Below are 13611 nucleotides of genomic sequence, written 5' to 3' on the forward strand. Positions count from 1 at the left end.
GCCTAATATTTTAAACAATTTCTTAATTGATTTCCACTAGATCCTGCTGGACTGTACTAATAGTACTCATATTGGCACTATGCAATCACTTCATATATATTATCTCACATAATTATCACACTAGTCATAGAGAAGGGTTTCTTTCCATTTCACATAATAGAAAACGAAATGAGTAGTTAAATGACTTGAAGACTCACTTGTACTTAGTAATTGGAAGAACTGGGGTTTGAGAATACCAGAAATGGGCCAGTAACCCAAGGAGCCAGACACCAATTCTATCTAAAGCCAGTCATTTCCATCCACAAATGTGATTACACCTATCACCACTAGGCTGCCTCCATAATATCTTTTTAAAATCATTTGCTTCTTTCTATCCCATAGACTACTTTGTTGAGAAAATTTATTCAATGTTGCCATTATGTGAACAGACACCGCCATTGCATTTTCTTTTTTATTCTACCTAAATTTTAACATGTTCTGATCAAATTACTAATTTTAAAACATTGTAAAATCTTCCATCTCCCCCACCAAAAATTTCTTGGAATTTAAATTAGGTTTTCATGATTTTGTTCTTAATGTGGCTCTGAGGTTGAATTTTTACCATGTTCCTTTAATAATGTAACAAAATACATGATTGTGCTTTTATTGTTGCCCTATATTGGCTAGTGGAATCCAAAATTAGGGACTGAGAGGCATCAAGCAACAATCAATTAGAGGCCAGAGACCTGCTTCAGCACTTAATAAGAGGCTGGACTGGCTCTGCTATCCCAATTCTAATCCAATTTCTGAACCCTCCATTTTAAGCCCAGTAAGAATGTTTCCAACAAAATTACTCATAGGGATTTAGAGTAGCCCTCATTCCTCTATTGAAGGTATGCCCCTCCATCAAACTATCAGCTACATGTGCTCATTTAAGCAGGGGTGGGAGAGGGAATTGAAGTGACATGCTTAGCCAGGAAGAAGGTAAAAGGTAGCGCAGCAATCATATCTATCATTGATGTGGCAAGGATCCATGAGGTCTCCATTGTATTTATAGTACGTGAAAATCAAATTTGAGGCATGTTGTGGGTATCTCAATCAGGAAGGCTGGCCAGCTGCCAAATGAGCAAAAGACTGTGGGATGGCAGCTAAAGAAGGGTTGGAAGAAGGCAAGAGGAGTCACCTTCTTTGGGTATTTCCTGTCAACAGGTTCACTCATTTCTGCAGTGAGATAGCCAGCATTCACTTTTGTTACAAGTTTATCAGAACTCACCGGCATAAGGGAGAAAGAAAAATGGAGCCAAAAGAGATCCTGGTTCTTTTCTGCTTCTCTTGTTCCTATGCTGACCCAGTGAAAAAGAGAGGAATCCAAAAGAGAGAAAAGAAGCAGCGAGAAAGCAGACCATACCACCTATACCATGAGGGTTACTAGGGCCATGAATCAAACCTGACTTGGGTGGAAAAGTATAGAAGCGTTGAAGTAGATATTAGAGTGTTAAACTGGATTAAACTTGTCTAACGTTTTCCTATCTGACAAGGACCATAAAGTTCTAGAATCTGCCCTTGACTGGATGAAGGGATAAAGTCACTGAATATTTATATCCCACTTGGTCCACACTGTTTAACAAACAAGTAAAAACTAAAATGCAATCATATTCTTGAACATAACAGAAATTTAATTTGGCTTTGCATTTTACCCATTATAAATGCCAGTATCTCCTATTTCTTTGTTAGTCTAGTGGTTAGACTAGCATTAGCGTTAGATCTCTAGGGCTTATTTACTACTCGTTGTAAGTTTGTACCCTTAAACACCATCTGTCCTATCCCACCATCACCAGGTAACTACAATTTTACCTTCTGTTTTTATGAGTTTGGCTTTTGTAGATACCTTATAATAGTGATATCAGACAGTACTTATCTTTTTCTTTCTGACATCTCACTTAGCATGACATGCTCAAGGTCCATCCGTGTTGTCGCAAATGGTGGGATGTCCTTCTTTCTCATGGCTGAATAATATTTCATTATATATATATATACACCACATCTTCTTAATAAGCCTTCCAGCTGATTCTAGTGCATACTGAAGTTTAAGAATCACTGTGTAGTTTGTTTTCTATTTTGAACGTCTTGAGGGAAAGAGTTATATAGATTTAACTTTAATATTTTAATGAAAATTTTGTAGTTTTGTATAGCCATCACTTCACCATTTCTCTAGTATTTGGATGAACTCAAAAACATATTTTGGATCTTTTCATTATAATATTATATCAATACATAGTACAGGATAATATTATTCAATAATTTATATAGTTTATAATTTTTATATTTTTCTAAATTAAAATGTCTTCTTTCATATACATATATTTGTTATTAGTTACTGATTATTTGGTATAAACTATTAATGAACTATTAGATTTAGGAGTTATTCTATTAAAATTCCTTTAAAGTATTATAATCCATGGCCTTTAAAATAAGGCAAGCCTTTCTGTAATTTTAGTATTACGCTTAATTCAAAATGATAAAGTGAAATGATTAACATATTCCTAAAATTGATATCTGGCTCAATAGCTCCTTAAAAGTCCATAATTGACCCATATATAGCTGATAAAAGATTTCTATTGCTTTTGAAATTTTATCATAACCAGCTTAAAATTAGCTTCTTAAAAATGTTTTTTGTCCAGTTTAATCTCTAAAATATATTTCTAGCCTTGATTGGTATCTGATTCTTTTACATTTCTTCTCTGTTTTACTCTCCAGAAATGTCACCATTTTAAGTTACAATCTGATAAACTCATATTCATTTCAAAAGTCACTACAGTTACATAATGGTAAAACAATGAAGAAGATTGTCTTCTTCCTTTATACCACGGCCGTCATATTTTTCTAAAAGTACAGGTACACACACACACACATTTCTAATTAAACTGTAGCCTGATTCTACTTTACTCTGGAGTTAAATTAAGGGTGCATAAAGATTTGCTTCATACCTCTCTGTTTCTGAGTAAAACAAACTTTATTCTTTTTAAATTCTAATTAAAAAAATGTCTCAGATTTTACCATGTTATGAAATGTAAAGCATCGCCACATTATATTTTGAAAAGATATTATAGAGAAAAGAGACTAATGATACATGTGCATGATATTAGTACAAAAAATGCATTTCTACCAAAAAAAAAAAATGGTCAGTGCAAAAGATATCTTTAGATTTCATGCTAGTGTCTACAATATATTTACATGCCGTTAACAGTGATGGAATTCGACTTAACTCTGCCAGAGTGGATTAACAGCAAAAATAACATTATTGTGTTTTTGCATGCTTGAAGGATGTCAGGAATCTTCATAACCACTAAAAATACAGTATGGTATACCAAACAAAGGGATGCTAAGAACATGTGAGGTCTCAAGTTTGTGGATTTGAGCCAGCTGAGCACAGCAACAAGTAGTTCATTTTAGCAGCCTGCACAAACACTTCTTTCATAGAGGAACACTCTGTCACTATCCCCAACCCCTCCTCTCTCCCTGCAAAATCCCATACATGACATTTGCATTGACTTCATCAGCTTCAAATTGCACCATCATGAATGCTAGCACGTATTTTGTATTCTTTCCATCAATAACCAGGACAGGAGGCTAATTAGCGAACCACCAATGCTTTAAACACAGAGTTGCCATAAAGAGTAATTCTCTCTCTCAAAAACCTCAACTTCAAAACTGTCAATTTAGTCAGAGAAGGGACTTTTGTTTTCTAATATAAACTGAGCCTATATAACTACCTATGTTAAAACGTAATTTTAATACTAAAATATGAAATATTTTATAAACTGTTCCAGCTCCAACTAATATGACGGCTCTATAGACTTTAAATTCTGTTATGAATAAAATATAGTTATTTATTGAAAGATATTATAAGGTAATATGACATGGTTAGAGTAATAGCATTGGAAATGAAATTTGGAGCCCTTATTTCCAGTATCTGATCCCATAGGTGGCCATGCTCTGGGCAAATTTCACTGGGTTTAGACCTGCCACAGTTCTTAGAAACCAACAGAACTCCAATAAATGATAATTATTTCTTGAGCATGAGTGAATAACCACGTATAATATTCTAACAGAATAAGAATTTGAAAATTTTTGTGTAAATATTCAATACTGATGGTTCTTTAAAAAGATATAGGCTTGAAATAACTTTGAAATAGTTGTAGAACACTGCATACATATGTGTATATAATGCATATGTGTATATATATATTTGTACATACTTATACAGACCTATGTACACAGACGCAAAATGTTTTTCTTTTTTTTTTTTAATTACAATAAGAAATTTAAAAAATAGTACTTCCTGGATTTTTTTCCATAAAAAAATAATCTGTAATATCTATCAGAGAATTTAAGTCCATCACTCATCTTGGAAAAAAATACATACATGCAACATTTTGTAGGATTTGGTCAAGGCAAAAGAAGATAAAAAATCCATATATCATCTGACTGTGTTTAAATTTTCCATTTGTAATCATGTAATAGTTATGACTGACAGAAATCTCTCCTGTTTACCTTTTGTGGGAATGGTAAACAAGTGATTATTGCCATCCATGAGTCAGACTGTGTTATAATAAGGCCAAAAATGTCTGTGTAGTACAAATTTTGAAGCACATTTATAATTGAAAACCAATATTAACAATAGTTTTTGAAGAGTTACTTTGTGCTTACGATAACAATTTGACCTACAAGGTCTTCTTAAAAATATTTTATAGGGGCCGGCCCAGTGGAGTAGTGGTTAAGTTTGCAAGCTCTGCTTCAGCGGCCCAGGGTTCCCGGGTTCGGATCCCCAGTGCGGACCTCTTCTTTGCTCCTCAAGCCATGCTTTGGTGGCAGTTCCACATGCAGAATGGAGGAAGATGGGCACAGATGTTAGCTCAGGGCAAATCTTCCTCAGCAAAAAGAGGAGGATTGGCGATGGATGATAGCTCAGGGCCAATCTTCCTCACTAAAAAAATAAAATATTTTATATATTGCAAAATGATCACCACAATAAGTCTAGTTAACATCCACCACCATACATAGTTATAATTTTTTTTTTTATGAGAACTTTTAAGATCTACTCCCTAGCCAACTTTCAAATAAACAATACAGTATTATTAACTATAGTCACCATGTTGTACATTACATCCCCGTATTTATTTATTTTGTAACTGGAAGTTTGTACCATTTGACCCCCTTCACCCATCTCCCACCCACTGCCTCTGACAACCACCAATCTGTTCTCTGTATGTATGAGTTCAGAGTTTTTTAGTTTTGTTCTTTTTTTTTGGATTCCACAAATAAATGGGATCATAGAGTATTTGTCTGTCTCTGACTTGTTTCACTTAGCATAATGCCCTCAAGGTCCATGCACATTGTTGCAAATTACAAGATTTTCTTCTATGTAGCTGACTAACATTCCACTGTGTGTGTGTGTACCACATTTTCTTTATCCATTCATTCATCAATGGATAGATAAGTTGCATATACACATGCATATACACGTGTGTGTGTGTGTGTGTGTGTATGTATATATATGTGTACACCGCATTTTCCTTATCCATTCATTTATCAACAGATAGGCAAGTTGCTTAAGTTGTTTCCATGTCTTGGCTATTATAAATAATACCTCAATGAACATGAGGGTACATATCTCTTTTTGAGTTAGTGCTTTCATCTCCTTCAGATAATTACCCAGGTGTGGGATTGCTGGATCATATGGGAGTTCTATTTTTAACTTTTTGAAGAACCTCCATACTGTTTTCCATAGTGGCTGCACCAATTTATATTCCCACCAACAGTTTAAAAGTGTAATGCCTTTTATACTATACGGAAACTACAAATTAAATACATGATCTCAAAGCTTTTAGAATGGATCCTCAGGATTAAAAAAAAGCCTTTGCATTTTGTTTTTGTTTTTTCTTTTCAGAAACCATTAACAATATGGCTTTTTAAAAGATTACTCACTATGGTCTTTATATTAAAGGTTTTAAAAATATGGCATGTCTTTTTCAACACCAGAGAAACAAGGAGCACACCACCAATAATTTTCTTATTATGGCTACAAAAAAACTGGATTAAAAATTGCAAAACATTATGGGATATCATCCAACTGAAAAATTTCTGGAGTGATAGCATCAAACTTGCATAAGAGTAAATTAATGAGTATATTAATTTAGAAATCATTAGCTCATATCTCATTTTAGCTATACTGCTAAACAAATCAGAGTATCCGCGAGGATTTTAATTATTTAGTTAAATGTGGTCTTAAACTAAACTCCTCTTCTGCTTGTGTTGAAAATAGACTGCAGATGATTACATTTCCATAGACTTCACAACATAAGCTTCTTTTGGTTTGAAATAAGAATGTTAAGATTGCCAAGTATAAAGTTTATAACTGGTGTTATTTTGAATTATATAGAGTTATGAAAATCCAAATGTTTTATGAAGTTAAAGCATTCTTTCTTTGCTCACTTATAACTCAAAAATCACTAGTCATTCTGCCAAAATATACCAAGAAGCCCAGCTTCTTGCCATATGCTTGCATAATCTTATCAAATCACTGCTATTCATGTGCACATTCTCACACACACACAAACAAGGAATGCCAGAGATTAAAAATATATGTATTTTACAGAAGCTTGAATTGAGATCACGACCTCATTTGAACGTGGCATGTGGCCTATTTGTAGGGCTATTTTTAAGCCAGCATTAACAGAATTATGTATGTGTATTTAAACTTATAACCTCCTGTATTACCCATTGTAATTTTAATGTATTCTGATACTTGAGTGATGAAATAATCTAATAAATACATAATTTATTTTTTAATTTCTTTTACTATGTACAGATTTTTTTTGTTCATCAGTTAATAATATGAAACAATTATAACAGTGAATGACATGCAGGAATCACCAAATAAGCATTAGCTATAATATGAAAATAATAATATATTTAATATCTAATATTAATAACTATTAAAACACATGTATAAATAGATTCTTAGACAAGGCCTTTAAATTGATGTCTTAATTTCTTAAAATAACTAAACACTATTGATAAATTGCTCATTGAATCTTTTTCCTTTGTTAAATTTAGCAGTTCAAACATTCTATTCTGAGGCCATGGTTGCCCAAGGTTCCATATTTCCTGTTTGTAAACACACAGTGCATGTCTTCATATGATCTCAGCCTCTAGTTCTAGGCCCTTTCATACAACAGACGTGAGGATTGTATTCTCCTTTGTGATATGGACTGAGAAGGGAATTTCAAATTTGGATGTTCTGAAGTGTTTAAAGAATACCTAGTTGGTGCCAAAGAATAATTAAGAATTGCTCCTATATGTCTATGTGTTGAAAAAAGAGGAGTGAGTGGGAAAAGGCAGGAGGAGTGAGCTCCTCTCTCTGTAACAGATATCACCACATTTTGTTCTAAGATAAGACTTAGATGCTTTAGGGTATAGGAGGTTCTTTCCAAGCTGATCTTGGTTCACCCCTCTATCCTAATATTTTACCAATATTCTAATCCAAAATCACCCTTTCAAGATGTGTGTCCTTTCAGATTATATTTGCACCTTGTATCTTCGTCTTTCCAATTTCATATCTCCCTTCTATTTAAATTCACATCGTCTTATAGTTAATTGTTTGTCTTTATCTCATCCAGTAGATAGTGAGCTTCCTTAGCTTCCCTTTTATTCTCAGCCCTAGCAAAAAGACTCAATGTTTATTTAATATAAGAAGAAATGAGAGAATTTTTTTCTTAGAAATACTGGAAACTGTACATAATCTACCCAGTGGGATTGACACTGCCATTCACTCTGATTATAATAATTTAGACCACTTTAATGCCTCTCAGCCTTGGATCCATGTGTAATTTCCTGGAAGCTTTGAAAGAAGTAATGATGGAAAGACCCACATCAAACACTTATATTAAAATATCTGAGGGTAGAGAGAACTGAGCATTGATAAATGTTAAAATCCCCCAGGTGATTCTAATGGGTAGCCATGGTGGAGAACCACAGGCATAGATGAACTTGTATCTACCTATAAGGTTAATTTTGCATGTATTTAGGAATTAAGCAAAGGCATCAATGAGCTGCGTGTGGGTGAAGTTAGTCCTTAATGTGGCTAATATGAATCTATTTCCTGGGCACTTTTCCATTGCACAGTAATGTTAGAGATTTCTTATGAAGTTCAGACCTGTATTTTATAACTTATTTCTCATGACCAGATTTGGGCATGCTTTTGTGATTCAACTGTGACATTTTAATCCCTTCTACAAAATCTTTTGCAGATATTTATCTAAACATTATTTGAACAAGTCACTTTGTGTTTCTCCTGTGACACAGTCTATAACTATTAATGGATTGTTCCAATTCTAGTCAATTTTCTCACTTAAAAATCAACTTCCCTATAATGTGCCCTGGTCCTTCACACATGAAATAAATCTGCTTTTTTCTACCTGTAAGACCATCAAGTATTTGAAAATGGGTATTATGTTTACTTTTCCAAATAATATATCTACATTTCTTTTATCATATGTTAATTTGGCTTTTGCATTACTCTGTAACAATTTTAATTAAAGTGTAGTACTCTACAATGATTTACTACTGTAGATGCATAGTAAACTAGCAAACATTAAAGTAAAATCATATGTATTTGAGATGAACATTCTATCTTGTTAAAACAATGTTACCCCTGACTCTCTATCAATCTTATATTTTTATTGTTGGGTTTTATGTCTAAATATAGATATTCCTTTAATCAGGGCTAAATTTTAGGTTGTTTATTTTATTTAATAATTCCCATCAGGGAATTTGAAATCTAGTTGTGCTAACATAGAAAAAAAGAGATTTCTTGAGAAAGCTGGTGGCAGAGTCATTTGGGCACTAAGTATGATTTCTCCCTCTAGAAGAAGGTGTGGCCTTGCTGATGCAGAATTTGGCTCATGACTGCTATACACTTCCTTAAAAGTAGCACATTGATTGAAAATTTAAGATTTCCCAAAATGTCAATTAAAGTCCCATGCATAAAAGGTCAGAATCATGGAACAAGTTGACTTTTTGGAGCCTAACTAGACCCTACCTTGATCAGATAGTGTGTTATAAGCATGTCTTCCCCTGTTAGGGACTCTGGCTACATCTATTTTGGCACAAGGGAAAACTCATATCCATTATGATTTTATATCCTTGCATAACTAAATTGGGAATGTAATCTGTATAGACTGTGAGTGTTTATCCATGTGTATGTATATGCACATGTATATATGTATGCTTATTTTTTGTCTTATTTTGGTTGATGGACATTCTTTTCCTTTTTATTCAGCTTATTTGAAAAACAACACCCATCAAGGGTGAATTATTTCTCCCTGGTTCTGGCTGATCTCTCTCACCAACAACCAAAAGACCATTATCAAAGACATTAATAAAAGTGCTGAAGAGAATAAAACAGAAGGTAGGACTTTGTCACATACCACTTAAGACAGCTTCCAATACCTCCTACCCCTAGTTTGAAACAATCTGTTACTCAGCATTTCTGGGACATAATTTTTCAAATAGTTATAAAACAAAATGTCTCTATATAATGCACACAAATCTCTCCATTTTGCCCTAAAATATAACAAGAAACTTTTTCAAATGCCTTATTATCATTCCAAACTCCTAAATCCTAAGCAATCTTTGCTAATTTCAGTGAGTATCTTAATGAACTATGAAGCAATCATACATGGAAATGATCACACTTAATTACTAACTGGCTATTTCTGCAAACCCCAGTGTAGTCCTCTAGTGGATTAAGTGGGTCTAAGTGAAACAAATTTTCTCAGGTAACTTAAAGACGTTAAGGTCTACCACACTCAAAACTAAACAGTGTATCTCCACTACCAAGGAAGAGCAGAATGATGCCCTCTAGCCTTATATACCAGCCATTAAGGAGAAATATTAATCTCTGAAGAGAATGTTTCTAAGAAGCACCAAAGTACCAGATGAAGGTGTTATGACTTTGTTAAATTAACATTTGTTAAGTGGAGCACAGATAGTGAACTGTGGTTCAACAGCAGACCACAAGAGAAATTGAAATAGAGAAGCCTATTACTCAGAAGTCCTAGAGGAAGTGTGCAGCATGCTGTGAGGGGCGGTCAAGGCAGAGTACAGGCAGAGAAAAAGGCATGACCCAGGACATATGCCTTTATTAGTGTAAGTAGGTGGAGTGCTCTGGGGTTTCCCGGGGCTAGGGCCAGATTGGTCAATTCAAACCAAAAGAACAGCAATGTGTTAGGTCCCACAGGGGTCTTACATAATGGGTGCATAAGGCATCCATGCACTGGGAGGCCGGAGAGACTGTTGATCACAAGGCTGTTGGGGAAGTCCTATCAGTACATTTGTTTCTTACTCTGCAGGCTACTATCGAGGGCATGTGCTTGCATGAGAGAGCTAGCATCAGTTTAAGGTCCCTGCAGGCCACATGGCCACACAAAATGGATGCTGAGACAGCAAAACCATGGAATAGCTTAACTAAACTCTCGACGGAGGGGTATCTACAAAATAGAAGCAGCATTTTACTCTCTTTCCATCATTACATAGAAAGTTCTGCTCTAACATCATGGCTCAGGAAATGTCCTTGAACTTGAACCAGCTATCTCTGGGGTTGGCAAACTAAGGTGTTTTTGTAAACTCACAAAGTAAGAATAATTTTTATATTTTAAAAGGTTGAAAAAATTAAGAAAAAAGAATAATATTTCATGCCATGTGAAAACTACGTGAAATTTAAATTTAAGTATCTATAAATAAAAATTTATTGGAATACAACCGTTCTTAATCATTTATCCATTTTCTGTGGCTGCTTTCATGCTACAATAATAGAGTTCAGTAAATGTACAAAGACTGTTTGGCTTGCAAAGAGTGATTTACTTTTGACATTTTACAGAACAAGTTTGCCAAACCATGAGTTACATCAGCACTATTTTTTTTGTAGGTGGTTGAAGTAATAGAAGAGAAGGGACAGGACACCATCAGCAACTCCTAGAACCCAGCAAACATTTTTCTGCATCTACTATGAAATCATCGTATAGCCAGGCCTAACATTTGGTTCCCATATTCCCACAACATAACATATACATGAGGAGATAACCTAGAAATAATAAGAAAATAAAGCTAAGCAAAACAGATGTTTAATTGAATTCTACAAATATTGGCACTCTAAGAATTTTGAAAATGAAAAAAAAAATTCCATTTGTGATGAGTTGGAAGTTCTAGAAAGGAGAAAGAATTTAAGCCAAAATTGGACATGATCTCCATGAACACAGATTAAACCAGAGGTAATTTACTTCAGGACCAGGATAAGGCATACAAAAAAGAAAAGAAGGAGAAAAAGGGAAATACTGTTTGTGATATATTGACTGATATACTCCAAAAGAGAGGGAATTAAATTAACTTATAAATGATACCTATTTCAATGGGACCTTAAATGGAGCATCCTTGTTATCCTTTTCTGACCAACTCAACTTATCCCATGCCTCCACCAGCCCATCCTGGAGCCAAGGATAATTGTCTCATATCTGATTTCATAGCATTTTTCATGAGCCTCTCTTGTAACCCTTATCATTATGTCTTCTTGGCTTTTAAAACATGGACTTGACAGTTAGCCTTTACTATTTTTCTGCTGTTAAAACAAAAAATCACCCTTTCACCACATGAGGACACAGCTGGAAGGCGCCAACCATGAATCAAAGAAGAGGGCCCTTATCATGTAATGTGATTATGCTGGTGCCTTGATCTCGGATTTCTAGCCTCCTGAACTGTGACAAATAAATTTCTGTTGTTTATAAGATAAAAAATTTTTAAAATGTTATCACCAAAAGTCCCACTGGCTTCATGTAACAGAGGGTTATTTCTCAATCATGTTTTATGTCCTCCACTATGGCTCTCTTCTGTGTCATACTGCTCTAGAACCCAGGCTGAAGGAGCAGTCTGTATCAGAGGTATGCTGATTTTGTGGCTAAGGGTAGAATAAGCTGTGTCAAAACCATGCAATGGCTCTTAAAACTTCTGGTTGAATGTGATATGTCACTTCTTCCTACATCCCAAATTCTATGGCCAACCCTGATGTCAACGTAAGAGGGCAGGTATATTTATCCCATAAGGGAAGCACTGAAGAGATGCCTCATAAATTGAGATATTTGCAAAAAATAATACAATCTACCATAGAGTTCTTTACAGTCAAGAGCCTTGCCATCCCGACTATATTTCCATAACCAACAATAATGCCTAGAACATAATAATATCTTAATACTTCTTTGTTTAATGAATGGATTGTTGGATAAATGAATAAACAATTGAATGATTAACTTTGCAGTATTAAATATATATGCCATTGAATACCAAGCTAAAGCATTTAATATTTTAACTGTTAAAAAAAGACACAGCATTAAAGCCTTGGATCAAAAATATTATTTGAATAAAAAGTTGCTGGAAACTCCTAGTGAGACTGTGGAGGCCATCCACCTAGAAGTCCCCTGGACAGATTGTTAAACATGCAGATACTTGAACTAGATCTTCTCAAACATATTCTACAGAAGGGCCTATATAGTTGCAAATTTTTTGATGGACATCTTTCATGATTCTAAAGTACCCTAAAGTTTGAGAATTTCTCACTGACACATATGAGAAGAACAAAGAACTATTACCTAAACTTTCAGTTTAAAGAATTTGTGGAGAGGCAATTTCTGGAGAAAAGGACAAAAAAAGAATCATCAGAAAGATAAAGCTGTTGATGCGACGGGATTGTCTATTAATCCTGCCTTTAGATGAGCCTTTATCCCCCCTCTACCTTCTGTTGCTGTTTCTCTTTCTCACCCTAAAAATACAGGATTTTTCTTAGGTGATGTTACCAGTTACCCAGAGAGCAGCATCCTTCTGCTGCTCTATTTGCAAACTGTAACCTAATTGCTAGATTGTCACCTAGAGGAAGGGGGTGGAGGTGATGGTAATATGAGGATGTGGGAAGAGGTGGAATGGGATGGAAGGTATGAGAGCTACACCGGAAACTGGAGAATAAAAATTGCAAGCAATTGGCAGGGCATCTTAACTGAGTTCTCAAACTTACTTTTAGATGTGCAATAAAGCACTACTTTTACTTTCTTAGAAAAACAGAAGCATTTAGGCTACATTAAGCAATCAAAAACGTTACCTATTTTAAAAATACGTACTAGTTTAGTCTCCTTATGTAACAATTATTTTCACATAAAAGTTCAAGTTCTTTTAGATTTTTTTCTCCTTCTCTGCATATATACACATTTATTAAATATATTATGCATAAATATATAACATATATCCATATAAAATATTAGTGAATAATTGATTGCTTTTTAGTGTCTTTGTTTAATTTATTGTTAAAATCCAGAACCATTCCTAATATCATCCACAGGACCTCCCTCTATGATTGTTATTGATGTGATGTTATCCATATTATTTGATATTATGGATATTCAATGCTTTCTTTTTTTTTTTTAACAACCTAATTATAACACCTTGATTAAGAGGACATTGGCATCAAACAGCTTGTTTTCGACTTCTCGTTCTCCCCAACAAACCTCAGTTACTCATCTATAAGATAGG

The 13611-nt window shown here is 34.3% G+C and overlaps 1 long non-coding RNA gene across 1 annotated transcript in view; it reads left to right on the forward strand.

Moving 5' to 3' along the window:
- Positions 1–13172, forward strand: part of LOC147916079 (uncharacterized) — a 68761-nt gene extending 55589 nt beyond the window's left edge. The window contains exons 2-3 of the long non-coding RNA XR_015553332.1: positions 9323–9451; positions 10970–13172. This is a non-coding gene — a long non-coding RNA (uncharacterized LOC147916079). The remainder of the gene's footprint in view (positions 1–9322; positions 9452–10969) is intronic.
- The last annotated feature ends 439 nt before the right edge of the window (positions 13173–13611 follow it).

This window comes from Ceratotherium simum, chromosome 10, assembly GCF_057802395.1.
Source record: "Ceratotherium simum simum isolate JZ-2026a chromosome 10, ASM5780239v1, whole genome shotgun sequence".
Lineage (NCBI taxonomy): Eukaryota > Metazoa > Chordata > Mammalia > Perissodactyla > Rhinocerotidae > Ceratotherium > Ceratotherium simum.